Genomic DNA, 18,147 nt, shown 5'->3' with positions numbered 1-18,147 from the left:
CAGACACAGTGCATAGAAAATACTACAGAAAGGGTAGAACACAGTTTATTATGCATATATGCTGCAGTAATTTGCCATATAGGATACAGGGTCCGTTGGTAACATTTGTATTCATGAGAAATAAATAATTGAGTGGAAAAAACTAACAAATATGTCAGAGGCAAGTGGAGTGACACATCATCTTCCTCGGGTAAAAATAAAAGCTACTGTATTACATTATACAGTGACTAGATATATACATGTAAAAGAACCTTTCAGAATATTTCTTGCACAGTGGTACAATATAACAGCCTTATACATTGCTAATGGTGAGGCATTATTATAATACACAACAAGTACAACCACAAGTGAGCCTGTGCTTAGCCCCTTACATACTTTCTATGCCATCGTGATCCCTTCGGAAGCACCGTGCCATTCTACCTCCCGGATTGGCTTCCTCATATTTCACCCATGGAGCCCGTAGGGGCATTGCCTGCCCAGAATACCTAAGCCACACACAAGCAGTGGCCGGCTTGCAGAAAAGATGAAAAGTTATGTGTGCGTGTCTGCAACTGTTCTAAAGCATGACAAAATGTGCTTGCCTGGACGAAGCAGTGGCCAAGTATAAAGCACCAGCTGCTGCATGCAGAGCCGAAAGACACTTTCATCTGTGACACTGGCTATGGACATACGCTTCCTGGGAAAAGTACAGATGAGCCTGTCCTCACATATTTGTTGTTGTGCTTAGTACTAAAACTTTAAGAACGTTTTAGAAATCCAGTAGCTTGCTTTTCACAGACAACTGCACTGGTCGAGAGCTTCATGCACCACGTGTTACTAATTCGGTTAGCTTGTTTTGTGCATCGTCACTGACAGCCAATAGATTATGATGTGGCTGTATTTCAACTGCTATGTAATGTATGCATTGTCCACTGTATACTGCATCCTGAAGGCTCAAAGAGCATGCAATTCTTGGAAGCTCGATCAGCATCATTTTGATTATAAATGCGAGATAGCGACTTTAAGAGCATTACTTTGGCGTAGATGGTGCTGAAGTGCTGCAACAGTGTGAAGTATTCAATGGTTGATTATCATGAGAAGCTGGTAGAAGCATTGCCAAGTTTTTTCGCTCTCTGTTCACTAAATTTGCCTTTAAGGTTATGACCAAGGCTGACAATTGATGCCAAAATTTTTGCAGTGAAGCCACTGCTACGGATGGTCCACAATATTTAGCTGCTAATGATGGAAATAAATGTATTTGTGCTGCACTTTTCAAGTTCCATATTACTTTGTCACAAGGCTAGCATGCAATACCTCTTCAATATAGAACGAAAGTGCACGGAAGCACCTTAGAATAAACGAAAAGTTTCTTATGCTTGTTTATTTTTTGTATGCATATTATTTACTGCTGACACAATTTTTGGCAGACTGTTTGTGCCAGTGAAAATGTTACTGGCACTTAGATTTATAAAGCAATAGAATCTGTGCAGATAAAAGGGCCAGCTACAGCACATGCCACTTTATAATGTCGTCTCTTCTATTCTGGGCAGGCACCCTGTATTCTTGGCATGGATGGGCTGGCATGAAAGTATATAGGAAACTAGGGCCTGTACTACAAGCAAAACCTGAACATGCAGACAATGTACAGGCTACATAGAAATTAACTTATAACATGTTTATAAAAACAACCTTTTCCCCTTTACCACGATTTTTTCACTGTAACGTATATTGGCTGCAGACCAGCAACAAAGCACTACTGGTCCATGCTCACACACAAACCTAATGTAAAATTTTTCCATTAAATTCAAGAATAATGCTGCAAACTACCCTGCACATGACTGAAAAAAAATTGTCCGAGCTCTACGAGTCTCATCAGTCATGCACAGCTTTGCCCCAGACAACAAATAGTTATGACATCCTGGTTGACAGCGCACATAAGTGTACCATGTTGTGTAGCCTGTGAGCCATCAGAGGCTTTCAGTGACCCGTTGTATGACGTGCCAAGTGAAAGGTTGGAGAAAGTGCACCTAGAAGAAGCCAACTTTGCATCACTGTGTTGTCCCCCTCGTTTATATTAGTAGTGGTGGTACTAGGCAGTGCATTCACTGCTAGCAGCGTGTTCACTTTACGTAACAAATGAAGTTTAAAGCAGAGTCCACTGAGTGCTTGTGTGCATGACACTACATCTCGTAAGTGGTTTGCAGCACTGTAGCAGATAAGAAGTGTATACAGGCAATATCTTTGCGCAGGCTTAACTGTCTGATAACCGGCGTGATTAGATTTATTTGTGCTTGACACGATACATTGCAGCGATATACAAGATATTAGACTCTTTGCACGTGCACGTCGAATTACTGTGCCAGCTATTGCTGGTAACATTAATAGCCACCCTAACCTCGATTACACAGCAACATGGCAGCACCCCATGCAAACCAGACTGCCCACTTTGATCCTAATTCGAGCTCGTTACTGGCTCCCCACCCTGACTGCAACAAATAAATGATAAAATCTACCATCACTTGGTCTCATTTCACGCTGAGGACAAAGCATTAGGTATATTTGGTCATTACTATTGAGATCAGCTGTTTGTTTTGATGCTGCTAGGACTACAGAGGCAGTGAAATTGCAGTAAACGTGGTTCGATTTCAATTTAGCAGGTGCTGCCACAGGATTAGAGTTGGTGATGCGTTGACGATGCAGAATGCTACGAAGGCTTAATTGTTAACTGCATCAATAATTTACTACTCCGCTCTAGTATGGTACGTACATGTTGACGGTGGCTAGTAAACGCCAACTAGATGCCGAGCAGATGGTACGACATGTGTGAACATTTATCAGGGCATTCGATCTTACTAAAACTGGCTAAGGGCGTGAAGGGCGTTCAGCCTTCTTATTGGCTGAGGAGCCCTGCAGCTTCCCCAGTGCTGCAAGGAATTACTGAGATGGAGTATAGTTGAGCATTCTTTTCAAGTAGAGCGCCACCAACCCGTGGTGGCGACTGACAGCAAAGTATGTGTGAAGCGGGTCACCCGGACTGGCGGACTAGGACTGAACATGGCACAAAATAAATGCAACTGTCGTACCTCTGTTCAAAGTGAGGCTTGCAAATTATTTCACCATTGGCAACATGACACTGAGTGTGCATAATTTTTTCTGTAACGCATGTGCATGCGGATCTCACTGCCTCATTAAGTTTTCACACAAAGAGAAATGGTCTTCCATGTGACACGCCTACTCATTAGTTCCTAACTATGCGCTAGTGTTCATACAATCCTTTGTGCCGAAACTCAAGACACTTCAGCCGCTGACACTCAAAGCCACGAAAGTACTCTACAAGAAACAGGCTGACCAGCGCCAAGCTATCAGCAGGATCATCACCTAAGTCGCTAAGCTGCTTCAAAAAACTGCCAGTCCTTTTCAGCTTGAACATTTACATGCTTCAAGAAATCAGAAAAGCCCGAGACTGTTAATCACAGTCAAAAATAAAATATACATTCAAGAGCTCAAAGCTGTGCAAGCTTCTTGCGTGACATATAATGAAAGGATCTGCAACACAAAATCAAGAATTACATGAACTTCAAAACTAACCATCTAGCATTAAAAAAAACAGGAACATCATCAGTGACCGGAAATATTACCGACCATGACAGACAGCTTCTTACTACTCCATTGATCATAACAGTTCAACGACCACCTCTAGCTATCAAACTACCAAAAGCTACAAAATGCTGAATTCGATGGAGACCGCTCGTGGCAATGTTATGGAACTGGCTTGAACTGAATGTTCACACCAGTGTCCTATTTTCAGCATCCGAATTCTAACACCTGATGAGCTGCTTCACAAATAGAGCTGCGCTGCCATCAAAGGGCTGTTTTTTAGCAACAAGCTAAAGCATCGGGGTGCAGACTGTCACTGAGAAATTCAGTAAAGATGTAATAATTGAAAGGCACGCATTGTGCTTGCTTGGCATGCACCCAATGCACAGCTTCTGTAGCATCAAGAGAGAAAGGACGCTTTACAATAAGCAAAGCGGGAGCCTGAAGTCTAGAACCAATGAGAGTGTTGCCAAGCACTTACGACACGCTACTACTGCTTCACAAGAAGATATCAAGCAAGCTCTGCCTTCAGTACTTCAGAAAGATAACCACATCTGTATATGCAGATTACCTTCTCGAGTTCTTGAAATTTTGCAGGCAATGCTAGAAACCAGGGAAAGTCCAACTAGCACACCACTAAGCACCAAGCACAGATGTCCAACAGAAGCATCGCGGTTTCGGAGAATTTTATGCAAGAAGTGCTAAAGTACTGCATCAGTGTTAAAGAGTAGTGAACCATGAAATCCCATGCACCTGTCGCACGGCAGCGAGGGCTCTTGCTCTTAACTATGAGACACCTGTTACCGTTGAATAAGAAAAAGTAAGTACTACAGAGTAACGAGCACTGCCACAAGTGCTCAAGAATAAAGCAGTGGGACTGCAGGAAAAGTGGCTCGAGGGCTCCAAGTACTCAGCCTAACGTATCACAGGCATCTGTGACTAGAACAAGCAACTGCTGCGACTTCCTTCAGATAATGTTGTTGTACCTCCCAAGTCAACCATGCAATAACTGTTGCAAGTGGCAGAAACATGAGGGAGCAAACCACATGTTGCTTCAAACAGCATAAGCTTAGGCAGAAGGGCAAAGTAAATGGCCCTTTTGTTCTGTTCGGCAATTGCAGCAGAAGGACCTTCATGCTGAACTGTTCTGCCAACTTTACTAAAAGGGAAAGCAAAGTTTCACTATTTACTATTTAGGCAGCTACAAGCTAATCGCCAAGAGAGTGTCAGTAAGTAAAATTGTGGCTGCATAACATGTACGATGCCAGAGTGCATTTCAAAGCACTCTAAATTTGTGCGCTCTGCAAGGACTTCCTACTGCTACCACATGACTCTACAGCCAGCCTCATGGAAAAGCAGGGGCTCCGACTTGCTGACTACGCATGAGCTGAACTTTGCTTTGGCATTGGGAGTCTGGCCACTGCTCAAGCTGATGATTACTATGATGTGAAGAGCAACAATGACAGGCACATAAATTACCGGCTCGTGGCGGTCGAAGACATTCTCAGCGGTACATTACAGGTAACAGCACTTGCATTGTTTGCTGTGACTTATTTCACCGCTACAGGAGCGATACAGGTGTCCATAAGCTTTGACCATGACAAGCGCTACCAAAAACCAAAGTCGTCATGAGAGCTCAGTCATTTGGTGATAAAGAACAGAGAAGAAATAGCCAACCTGAGCATTCGATAACCTTGGAGTGTTAAAGGGACACTAAAGATAAACATGAACAATTTCGAATAATGCAATATGTTTTAGCCCTCTTTCTTCTTAAATTTTGTGGTGACTAGAACAAAAAATGAAGCTCAGAGTTCCATTGTTTTCAAGTTCATGGCATTCTTTAACATTTAGGCCAAGTAGGCTCAGTGAAAGTTCCTGAAACTTGCCATATTCATTCTGGCTCCTTTAGAACACAATGTAGTTAATTTTTACCCATAAATAATTAACTAGGCCCTAGCAGACACCATCCAAATCTATAACATTACACTGAGCTGGTGTGAGAACTTTAAGGCGGCAGTGCTACTCATTTTTCCTTTTTGTGCCTTTTTCCACTTGCCAAGCCTCTTGCAGTAAGGGTGGCATTTTTGGTATCGTATAAGGGTAATTTACTAATGAAAGTGAAATCATTTTTTCTTTTTCATGTCCCATTATATTCCATTAATAAATAAAGTGGCACACACGTCTCCAGAATGCAGTTCAATAATCTAGAAAACAGTAATATGTCTGGCGCATCACTCTATTCTTCAGTCTCTCTCAATCATGTTAGGCATAGGGCACAAAAATGCTTTGCGTGTGTTGCTGAATTCTAGGTACACACAACTTTTTTAAAATGTCTGATGGCCTGAGAACTTTTGGTGGAGCCTTTGCTGACAGGAAACATGGCCGGATGTGCTGCGGAAAGCGTTGGTCATCCAGGAAAAGGACTTCTCGGCACAGCAGCAAGCAAGTGTGACCTGCCCTCAACAACACACGAACCATTTTCTCTATGCGGAAGAAGCCTTCTGATGTTTGCACAAATGTGCTGTCGCTTTTAGTTGGCCTTTTGTACAGTGTGCTGTGGTACATCTGTTTCTTAAATACAAGCCTCTCGTAGCACTCAATACTACTGCCACCATAGCCAGTATTATTGAGTGCTTGCATTTCGGAAGCACTGAGTGTAGCATGCTTGTTCAAGCCAAGAAACGTTGTACCACCTTCTTCAACTGCATTCTGGATATGTGGGTGTCCAAGGAAACTATCACAAACTGCCCTGTCCTCTTCCGAGATATTTGCAGTGGCAATGAAGTGCTCTAGATATTGCCCCATAACCACACGCTCAACAATCTGATGGGGCAGGCCATGAGCAGCGGTCACCGACTTTACAAGATGCCCATTCCCACTCTCAAATGAAAAGGCAGAATGGCCCCACAATGGCCCCAAATGTCGAACACTCTCTGCAAGGTGGTAGAGCTGGTGCACATTAAACGTCGCTGCTGTCACACCATACAGTGCCTCACAGCGTGCTGCAAACATTGACAGAAGGCGCTCCGAAAACAATAAAATGGAGCAATCAGAAAAGTGAATTTTTGTAATGTATAGAAAGCTTGAGGGTCTAATCACATTTGCTGCAGTTGAGCTTATATTTTGAGTGGAATTACAAGCATCTCCAAAAGGCAGCACCTTAGCGAGCATTTAAAATAAAACATTTTTGATGTGAAAGCATCAAATGGCCCAATGATCGAAAAAAGCAGCGCCTGTGGCAGCGAAACATCACTTAAGTTGGCACTGGCTGCAACGCGACATCACGAGCAGATGAAACGGTTACCTGCTGCTGTGTTAGCGTGCCAGGTGTTGTGCGAGGATTGCACTTGTGTATCTATATTTGTGCTGACACAGTCACTGTTGTGCAGAGACCTACTTTGAGGCATCCTAAGGACCACATGGCCTGCCAAAATGAAGCATTCATTAATATACGCTACTTATGACAAATGGTTTAGTAGTGCGTAATCATCATGCTCTTTCTCTGGCACAACTTTCACTTTCCTTACTCTCTTCTAGCACATTGCTTCAACATTTTAACATTGCATCAGATGCGGCTACATGGTTGATATACAAAATCTGATGATGTTAAATGGACACTAAAGATGAACACTAAATCCGTGTAGACCGACAAGGCACGCTTTCAAACTATTTTCGTTAATTGCACACTAAAATTTGATTAAACAAGGAAAATAAGGCCAAACCTTTTTTTTTAAACTTCACATTGAACCCCAAGCACCAGAACATCAGTGTGATGTAACAGATCTCAAAGTGTTTTCTACTGTCCATTGTATCACACTAAAAGTTCTTGAAACTTGCAAATTTCAGTCTTTGCCTCTGTTTCAATACAATGTAGCCCAATAAACTAGGCCTGAACAGACACTGAAAATCACTGACATCACGGCAAGCTGAAGTGAGAACTTACGGTGGCGTTGCCATGTCTTTCCTTTTGCATCATGCTAGATTACCAAGTTTCCTCCTATGGTAAGAATGGCTTTTCGTGTTATACAAATAAGGGTTATTTGCTAACACAGCTTAACTTTCCTCTTTAGTGTCCGCTACCCCCGTGGTTGCTTAGTGGCTATGGTGTCAGGTTGCTAAGAATCAAATCAAGGGATCGAATCCCAGCCACGGCTGCCGCATTTCAATACAAGAACACCCATGCACATACATTTAGGTGCACATTAAAGAACACCAGGTGGTCGAATTTATTCGAGTGCCTCATTACGGCATGCCTTGTAATCAGATCATGATTTTGGCACGTTAAATGCCATAATTTATATATTTTATCTTTAGTGTCTGTTTATCACTACTACCAAAATGCTAAATTATGCCTTTTACATTTTCTAGAAGTTGTGTGGAGAGGGGCTCCAGAGAAACTGCATAATGATGCATAATTGCAGAAAAAGTACGAGTGCTTGTTAGTTTTAGGTATCAGCATGGCCCACAACAAAACATGGACAAACATGTGGCACAAACAGGAAAAATTAGCATCATCCTTTAGAGCAAAAAAAAAGCACAAGAACATGGCAAGAATAAAAGAATGTTTGAGATGCCCAACCTAATAATCCCCTAGAGCTACGTTTCAATGAAATCTAGAGCAAAAACTGACACCACAGACCTTTAAGTGCACTGACACCAGTTAAATTAAATGTGAGTGCACACAAGAGTGTTGCAATCTTTCTAATATATGTGCTTGGCTCACAAAATGGTGAAAATCTTTGCATGCAACAAGAATTTTCTATAGCTGGCAAAATAGATGTCGGGAAGTCTTGTGGCTTCCAGAATAGAAGCCTCTGTCCTCTAGGAGCATGTCCATATAAAACTGTGATTACAAGTTGTGCCCCCTTGAGAATGTTTTTGATCTTTCCCTCATGCTATTACCCCTTTACAGTTATGCAGGCAACACTTTCTTTTTATGACCTCCAGGGGGAAGGCACATTTTCCTTCCAGCTCAGCTAGAAGAAACACATGCAAGGAAAAACATATATGCACACTCCACACACTAAGAAAATTCGGAAGCGAAGCTTTCAAGAGCCAGCAAGGGAAAATGCCATATTATGATGATGAGACACACTGCAGATTTTAGTGATGAATGCATCCCTCAGCCACCATGGCCGACCTTGCAGAGCAAGCAGAAGTTTTATACGGCATTAAAACATGTTAAATTGCAAGATGAAACATGCTTGACCTTGTAGAAATGCACCACTATGTGATAAGTGCAGCTAATTTTGGTAAAGAATGTGTCCCATAAGTTCTATCTGGTTTACACAAGGGAAATTCTTAAGGGTGTTTTGTTATGTCTTTTCAGGTATGCATCCAAGGCTTAAAGGTTAGAGCATCAGGCTTCTGTGTTGGGGGAACTAGGTTTAAACTATCCATCAGATGTGTAATTTTATATATTATTCACTCTTAGGCATATGTCAAGGCCATGTACACATCCAGATAGAAACACACAAACCGCAAAGTCGGTAGAATAGCCAAAGAAAGCTGGTAGAGCATGGCAGGTATTCAACCTTGTGGACCTCTCAATACACCCCTACTGCATTGCACGGCATCACAATAAATACGGTCGTAGAGCATGAACATTTATTTTTACTTTTTGGTGCACTATTTTCATTTTCGAACCATTTTAAATCCTGCTTATCAGCAGCAGCAGCGACCTGTTTTTATGTTTACTGCAGGATGGAGGCCTCCCCCAAGTAATCTCCAATTACCAAGTTGTGCATGTGAATTTTGTGATGTCATCATACCAGACGCAATACTCCGCCGTCCTCAATTGCGCTTCCATTTCCTTGGCATCCATTCTGTGACTCTACTATACCACCAGTTATCTGCCCTACATGAATGGTTTGTCCAGCTCCATTTTTTTCCTCTTAATGTAAACTAAAATATTGGCTACCCCTGCTTTCTCTTTAATCTACACACTGTCTTCCTGTCTCTTAATGTTATGCCTAACATTTTTTGTTTCATCACTCATTATTACAACCTGCTTATTGAAAATTTTGCCAAGACAAAACTCAATCTTAATGCACCCAAGTTGAATGCACATAAGCCGTTTTACACCAAGAAACTTTCACATCTGGTGGGCCAAATAATGCAATTTACTAAAGATGCATAAGTAATTGCAAAGTAAAGACATACAGACACATATGATTACATAAGCTCTAATCTGTGCATGGACAAAGCTTGGTGTTGAAGTGCACATAGTTGCATCTATACACACCCCTTTCAGTCCATGTTTCTCATACTGTGTCACAAATCCTTTATCAGTAACTGTTGAAGTAGACTAGCTTTCCACAATAATAAAATTTAGGAGAGGGGGCTTACATGATTTTACAAATTGCAGTGTGGAGGTGTAGAACATACATTTTAGAGTGCAATAAATAATACCCAAAACAAAGGTGAGCGAAGCCAGTTGCTTTCAAGAGTGAACTTCAGATTTTTGTCTATAATGTTATCTTGGGTAACAGATTCACACGTATATGTACTTGTTGCCAAAATTCCACATTTTAAGTACATTTCAACAGGATTTGCAGTACGAGTGAAAAGAACAGATGTATACGGAGGTGAGCCTTGTTTTCTGTTTAACCTGAGTACTTCTGCAATTTCTAGTTATTAGCTATTGAATATGACTGATAAATCAACAAACAACCAATACTTACTGTGCCACTCCCAACACATAATTTCTGAACAAAGATTACAAGCAATTATGGTGAGCTATGACGTGGATACTTAACCTACATTTGTGCAGTACTTTACCTGCATGGTCTATCTGCTGAGTAGATATCTCTTCTCTAAGCAGAATATGTACTGCCTCCGACAGCTTTACGAGGTGACGCCAGTACTCATGGGGGATCAGGCATCAAGGCATGGCAGGGCGTAGAAAAGAAGCCAGTGCTTCCATTCTGAAGCCTTCCAATGAGCCCTGTCATCGATGCGACGGGGTAGACGTGTGATGCAGTGAGGAGGTTGAATGCTTAACAAGCGGTTATGAACTTCTCTCACAGATGATGGGCTGCCTGCAAACATAAAAACGGCACAATGATTAATTATACAGAGCATTTTAAGTGACCAAGATGTCTCTCCAATACAGTAAAATTAAACCCGAAGAATGAAATCACCTTATCCATGGCACGTCAGTCAGAGTAACATATGCTTAAAGCATGCAAGTTACTGAAAATGGCAAAAAAGAATTACTTCCAGTCATATCTAGACTCAATTACATTGGTTTTGGTGTGATTTGTGAAGGTGTATGCACTGGTGAGCAGAGCTCTTCATTGTTGTATTTGGTGCGTCAACTACACGAAACTTTGCAGCGTATCAGGCAGCACTTCCTTATCAATACATTTAAAATAATCTGTACGCACTTAACGTGGCATGAAGCACTAAGAGCATAGCAATGCTTCCTCCTCATATGTTTTACAGCCACCTCATCACATTTTTTTTACATATTTTAAATAAGCATGCAGATTGCATACAGTGTACTGTGATGATGCCAAAAATTAATAAACAACCTCGTGCTATTCTCCGTGGGCTTTTCCAGTCACTTCACACATGCTACTCACCTAATACTATTCTTCTAATATGTGCCATAATACAGCAATAGTTAAAAGGGTCACTGAAATTATTTTTGTCATAACCAAGTGATTTATACGGTGGTCACACCTTTTAAAGCAACCTCACAAATTTTGTAACAACACACAGCACCAAGAGAGGTACAAGCAATTATAGATTCAACATGTACGCTGTAGTGCAAACACATGGCGAGAGAAAAGACTGGAATATGGTACAGTGTGTGCCCCCTTTCCACTAGACTGTACACGATGCGATACCAACTAACCCATCAGTCTATACCATTAAAGATTACTCTCCACAAAAGCTACAGCCTTCATCCTCAAAACCTATTCCACACTTGTGTTTACATTCAGCGTAAGATCGTGTGGTTAACATCATAAAGCTGCACACGTGCTGCGAGGGTTAGTGTTGTGGAGAGCTCAGAATTTAGACTACCTGAGGTTCTGTAGCATGTACTTTGGCTTTTCCAAAGCACAGCACCATTGAAACATGGTTACCATGGCTACGATTGAACCTATGACTGCCTGTTGAGCAGCTGAGTGTCATAGCCACTGTGTTAGTAGGGCATTTCTGTCTTGTAACCTACCAGGCACTGTATAACATAGCTTTGCAAGCGTTCTCTACTTCTAGTCCAATTTAACATGTGTGTTGAATTATCTCTTGCTTATGGCACACAATTAACACTTTTTGTAATTGCTGACATGTCGGAAGTCTCTCGTAAAGATCAGCTATGGCGCTTGCGTGCCTTTATGGGGGATAGCTCCCAGCCTGTACTTCCTGCACAAATAGTTCGCAACTGATCCATCGTAGTGTTTGAGGCACAGGCAAGCCACAGTACAGCAGGAAGATGTAACGGTTATACCTTTCTTGCTGCACAAGACGCTGCTGTACCAAATTAGTTTCTACAAAACCTAGTCTCGTAATTGTTCCTTACAACTAACACAGGATAGTCCATCAGCCACCAGTAACTACTTTCAGCCTCTGTTGCTTTATTTATCACTCCCTACCCTCTGTCCATATCCTTCAACAGGTCTTGTCCTTCCCTCCAAAGCACACACTTGCAGAAATGTGCAAATAACAGCTGATGCTTGGTCCTAGTTCTTAGCCATGTGCTTGCTGAAGATTTGAGCAAATGTCTGTGTTATAGCCTTCTATGTTCTGTTTTTTCTTTGTTTTGTTTTTGCTTGCAAAAATGATAAATAAGCATTACAATATGCTATTGTTGCATATCTGCACTGCTACATTGCAGTTGTTGCAGATGCTGCTATGCAAGAAGCAATTAATATACACACTTAAGTGGCATCATCAAGCCATTCAAGCAAGATGAATAGAGATAGATGAAAAGTATACAGAGCAAAGTCACTGAAATCAGCACATCTACAATCTTCAGAATCTGTGTACACTTGAACATGACGCCCCCCCCCCCCTACCCCCATAACAGTCCCTAGAAACTTCCCTACTGGATAAGAACAATTTGTATGCTGCAGTTACGTAATTCAGTATTAAAAACCATAATATGTAAAAGCACAAGCTATATTACTGCAGAAGTAACTGCTCATTGTCATTAATCATTCTATGCTACATTATCACTTAAGAATGCCACAGAACACATTTGTTTACAAATGGCACTCTTTTCGCAAAATACAATCTTTTATTCACTTTTCTATCATCGTACTCATTTGTTTTCTGCCTGTCTTAATAACGTTGCTTCTCTGTTCACCATTCATACATCTCATTTATATAGTTGGTTGATTAAACCTGCTGCATACTGCTTTGGTTTGTTTAATCATTCAACATGTCCTCTATCAAACTCCTCGTCTCACAGAAGCTACTTCTGTAAGTGTTTGCTACAGCTGAAGCCTTGCTTGAATATTGCAAGTATAAGAAGCATGAAACAAAGTTTGAAATATACATACCGACGTAATACCGTTCAGAACAGTTAGTTGTACTGAACAAGGCCTCGCTTATCTGCCTTGTGACTCCTAGCAGAACACAGTGCATGTATTCGACGCTGACTCCCTTGACAAGGTTGAAACCTGAAAAATTACATTCAAAACACACACACTTACTGATTGAAGTCACCCGACGATAATGCTCCTACCAGAAAGGAACCAGGCTAGTGCCCTGCACCATAGGCCTCAGCCTGATATCAGGTGTTACTATATACAGAGTACTACCTCCCTGCCGCCTGCACTATGATAAATATGGAGCAGGGAAGAGCTACCTGCTTAAAGAGCTCCTAAACAACCATGAGCTCGAAAATTGAGTTACATAGTGGCTGATGAGCACTAGTCCATTATGAACATCATCAGCCTATTTTTTTGTCCACTGCAAGACGAAGGATCTCCAATTACCCCTGTCTCGCGCTAGCTGATTCAAACTTGCACCTGCGAATTTTTTAATTTCATCATATCACCTTATTTTCTGCCATCCTCGACAGCGCTTCCCTTCCCTTAGCACCCATTCTGTAACTCTAGTGTTCACTGGTGATCTACACTACGCATTACTTGGTCTGCCCAACTCCATCTTTTTCTCTTAATGTTAGCTATGATATCAGAAACCCCCTTTGCTCTCTGATCCACACCGCTCTCTCCCTGTCTCTTAACATTTCGCCCAACATTTATTGTTCCATTGCTCTTTGTGCAGACGGTAACTTGTTCTCGAGCTTCTTGGTCCACCTACAAGTTTCTGCCCCATATGTTAGCACCGGTAAAATGCTATGATTGTACCCTTTTCTTTTCAACAACAGTGTTAAGCTCCTAGTCAGGATTTGGTAATGCCTGTCGTAAGCACTCTGACCCATTTTTATTCTTCTGTAAGCTTCGTTCTCATGGTAAGAGTCTCCTGTGAGTAATTGACCTAGGTAAACGTACTCCCGTACAAACTTTAGAGGCTGACGAGCGATCATGAATTCTTGTTTTCTTGCCAGGCTATTAAACACTGCATTTTTCTTCTGCATACAAAACTTTAACCACACTCTTGCACTTGCTCAGTTAAAGTCCTCAATCATTTGTTGCAATTGATCTCCACTGTTGCTGGAATATGAACACGTGGCGGCAAGAATATTTTTAAAGTGGTGCAGTAATACCAAAGATACAGGCGTTTGAACAATGAAAATGCAACTGCTACTGTTTCTCGCGCTCTTTTGCTACTCTCCCCATTTGCACTATCTACTCCTTGTCACATACTCACCAACACTACGCAGTCTAGTGAAAGCTACATCTCGCATGCAGGCCAGAAAAAAAGGGTACACGATTGTCCACCCCTAATCATCATCAGCGTGAAACTTACTGTATAGAAGCTTCATAAAAGGTTCGGTTGAGCACAGTGGGCAAGCATCCCTCCATTCTCAGAATACACAGTCAGCTCTTGCCAAGTTGGCACTGTCGTTCCTCAACTACTGACCAATCAAGAGTTTTTAGCCCTGCTGACACCACCTGGAGCACCCTGTTGATGCGTGGTGGTGATGCACAAAGGCAGCAGCAGATAGGGCAAGGGAGCAGTACAGGATTGTTTTTTGAATTAGTGGCATTTCCTGCAGCACATAGGGCTGCAGCATTCGCTGGTGATTATGGTCACAGCATTCTCCAAGCGACGAGCATGTTTGTTTGAAAAGTGTAAAAAAATTTTAGATGTTTATGGGCTCTTTAAGGCTTCATAAGCTGGTTTCACTTCCTTCTTAAGACTGTTACAGCTGGTTGTTTAACACACCACCACATAAAAGCATAAAAGAATGCCGCTGCATGCTTACCTTTAAGGCTCATTAAAGCCGATGGGCCCTTGAAACCATTCACTGTGTTTTCTGTGATGTATGCAATATGCATGTCTCTGATTACTTGACTATGTGTCCTTTCCTCAGCCGGCTGGTCAATGTAGCGCATGCCACCTGAAAATAATGAAATGGAAAGCTTGCTTGTACACTTTTACAAAGGCAGTGCACTACATAAACTATATATGGTGACAACCAAAATATTAATAAGTTTTGCCCACAAAACCACACTGTGCCTGCAGGCTATGCATCCACAATCCAAAATGTAGTTGCAGAGAGACACCACACTTTCCAATTATGAAAATGTACCTGACATTGCTACGTTATCTGGTGCAAACTACAAATTTAAAGAAACTTGTACGTACATGCACACAGTTTATGACAAAAACTGTTATGCTGTAGAGTTCAGAAGTTAGAGAGGGCAGGGCATTACTACTAATTTAAGTGACTGTGACTTGACAGTAGGGAATGATGACATTTGTTAATTTTCAACCATACAATAGTATTTGTTTTTGGTAAAATGTTAAAAAGAATCACTTCATTGCTTTTCAACTTCTTGATTTTTATGAGCCTGCTGCTGTGGGTTTTCTTCACCACCCCGTGTTTTCTTGTTTTCTGCAATCGTAACATTGGCGACTGTGCCAGCTATGGCGGCAGCCCCAACCACGTGACACCTGATTGCGAGTCTTTGCAAAGCATGCTGGTGTGCTTGCCACCAATACAGTCACAGTACTTCAATATGCACCAGAGTGCAATTGTTTTCAGCAACAACATAATGCGATTTGCCTTTAGCGGCTACATGAAGCCGCAGCATCGTAAGGCTTATGTAAGCTGCTTATGTAATGCAGGTGTGTGAACACAAACATTATCACAAAGACTCTTGGCAGCTGTCCATATTTATTTGTTGCAAACTTGTTCATATAGGGTTGCCAACTGTCGATGAGTGGACACAGTTGGAATGGATGGGGAGCGCCATTCTATTATTAAGCAGAAAAAATCAAAGTTGGGACATTTGGTTATCGAAACTGGATCAAGTCACAACTTCGGACATTTACTCAGAAATAGAGACTGTCTCGCTGAATTCAGGACGGTTGGCTACAGAGTACTTGCTTCTACCATAACAAGAAACCATCACCTCTAACAAGCTCATAACAGTATGTACTTAATGTAAAAAGAAAAAAGAAAGCAGTACTGTTGTCTTTTTTCTTTTCGTGTTAAAAATTAGATTGGTATGATCTTGTTACTTGCATGGATAAAAAAAACTGCAAAATGTGGTAACAGGGACGACAGATGCTTGTCCTCATATGCACAAAATTAGCTAATGAACCTATGAGCACATTTACAGTGAGCTCGACAGAAATGAGTTTTGTCGAGGTATGTTTATTTTTGACACTGGCTTTCCAAATTTTCCTCACAGACGTGGTAAGTGAAAGTAACACATGGCACAGAAAACTGGAAAGTCACAGTATCTCTACTGCTGTATTTTGCCTTAATGGCAAATGCCTTGCATGTGTTACTGCATACACACTCATGTGGCATGTTTTGCCACACGTTTTAAGAAACGTAGCATGTCTATCACTTCATCCACAGTCAAGCTAAGCCAGGTTTTTGCACATAACAGACTTCCCAGTGAATATTTTCGAACTTAATTACTTGCACAAATATTCTCAAGATCCCACAAAGAGCATGCTGTGTGTTGAAAGTTGCCCTTGCTTCCCAAGTCTTTGGGTGATATGAGGAGCAATATCTGTCTTGATAGTTGGCATTCTTGTGTGCAGCTACATCTTCTACACCAGTATTCTAGACTGAAAATATTAAAATAAGAAGACTGTTCCGTGCATACAAGAGACACCACTCAATTACAATAATTACGCTATATAATACTGCAATTATAAAAACTGTTTGGAGATATCAGCACATTTCTTACCTTCTCTATGCGTTGCCATCGTGAGGCACCGAGGGGAGCCATGCAGACCGTTGAACTGAATCATGTTCAGAACGGCAGCACGTGCAGGTGCATCCACAGCACAGCACAGCACAAAGACTCTAGATTGGTGTACAGATGATGCAGTCTTCCATGATATGGGCTTCATACTTTTTACCTGCTCAACAAACTTTGCAAGAAATGTCTGCATATTTGGGTGGGTTCTCCCAAACCATAGTGCTGTCAGAACAGGATTTTGAAGTCGTTTGGCAGGTGGTAGCTCATTCACCACAATTTGCAGAGGCCACACTGATGTCTTGGAGGACTTGAAAACTGGACTTCCATCTGTGTTGATGGTCAGAGTCAAGTCATCATAAGTCAAGTTCTCAGCTTTGCTAAGCTCATGAAAGCAAGCAGCACTTGTTATGTCAGTGACAGCATCACATCGCTGGCTTCTCTTCAACAACCCTTCTTCCAGGCTTTCCTTTGTCCTGTCAATGAGAAGGCAAAGCTGACTTGCTGTGTCCAAAGTCACAAAAAATGACCCTTTTGCATGCACATTGGTGACATTTTCTTTGGTGCCACAGACAGTGCATAGTGCGTTGCCGTTTTCCACTGTCAACACAGCCTGACAAACATCACAAAGGTACCAATAGGTAACTAAGCCGCTTTTCTTTGTTGACCACAGCTTTCTAAATGCGTACTTGTTGCGTGGCAACACGTCAGCTCCTGCGATGCTGTTCACCAGCGCAGCCAGATCGCCCAACGCTGTCCACGTCAAACCATGCGTAACTGCATATGACATGGCCATAGCAGCAGCTCCTGCCTTGGACGTACCAAGGTTTGGCAGCGTTTCCGAGCTGAGTGCAGCAAATGTAGGGGCCAATATTTCCTCTTCGATAAGAGGCGGCGGCGATCCACTCTCAACTGAGTCGTCGCAGTCTTCTGCTTCCTCGCGAAACATGCAGCTTTCTTCAGACCCGACGGGTGAGGGTTCGCGGGACAGATCGTCGCCGGTGCAGGAAGGCGAAGCGTCATCCCCGCACGTAGACGGCTCTGCGCTGCTCGGTGCGCTGGAACAATCCGCGTTCTCCTCGCCTTCTTTCCAACGTCTGTAAAAAGTCGTTTTCGGCACGCCGAGTTGCTTGCTATGGTGCAAGTAGGTCTTGCGCGCCTTTTTCGACGGAACGTCGGCCATCGGCTCAATCTGAGCGATAAAACACACGTAATGTGTGCAAAACTGCTGCTACATAGAATAATTAACTAATCATTAATCGAACAG

The 18,147-nt window shown here is 42.0% G+C and overlaps 1 pseudogene; it reads right to left on the bottom strand.

The window, feature by feature from the left end:
* Window positions 1-1,520: 1,520 nt before the first annotated feature.
* LOC139047554 (uncharacterized) lies at window positions 1,521-17,903 on the bottom strand (annotated as a pseudogene).
* Window positions 17,904-18,147: the final 244 nt, after the last annotated feature.

The sequence above is a fragment of the Dermacentor albipictus genome, chromosome 7 (genome assembly GCF_038994185.2).
Source record: "Dermacentor albipictus isolate Rhodes 1998 colony chromosome 7, USDA_Dalb.pri_finalv2, whole genome shotgun sequence".
Taxonomy (NCBI): Eukaryota; Metazoa; Arthropoda; class Arachnida; order Ixodida; family Ixodidae; genus Dermacentor; species Dermacentor albipictus.
This window is presented reverse-complemented; position numbering and strand designations above follow the sequence as displayed.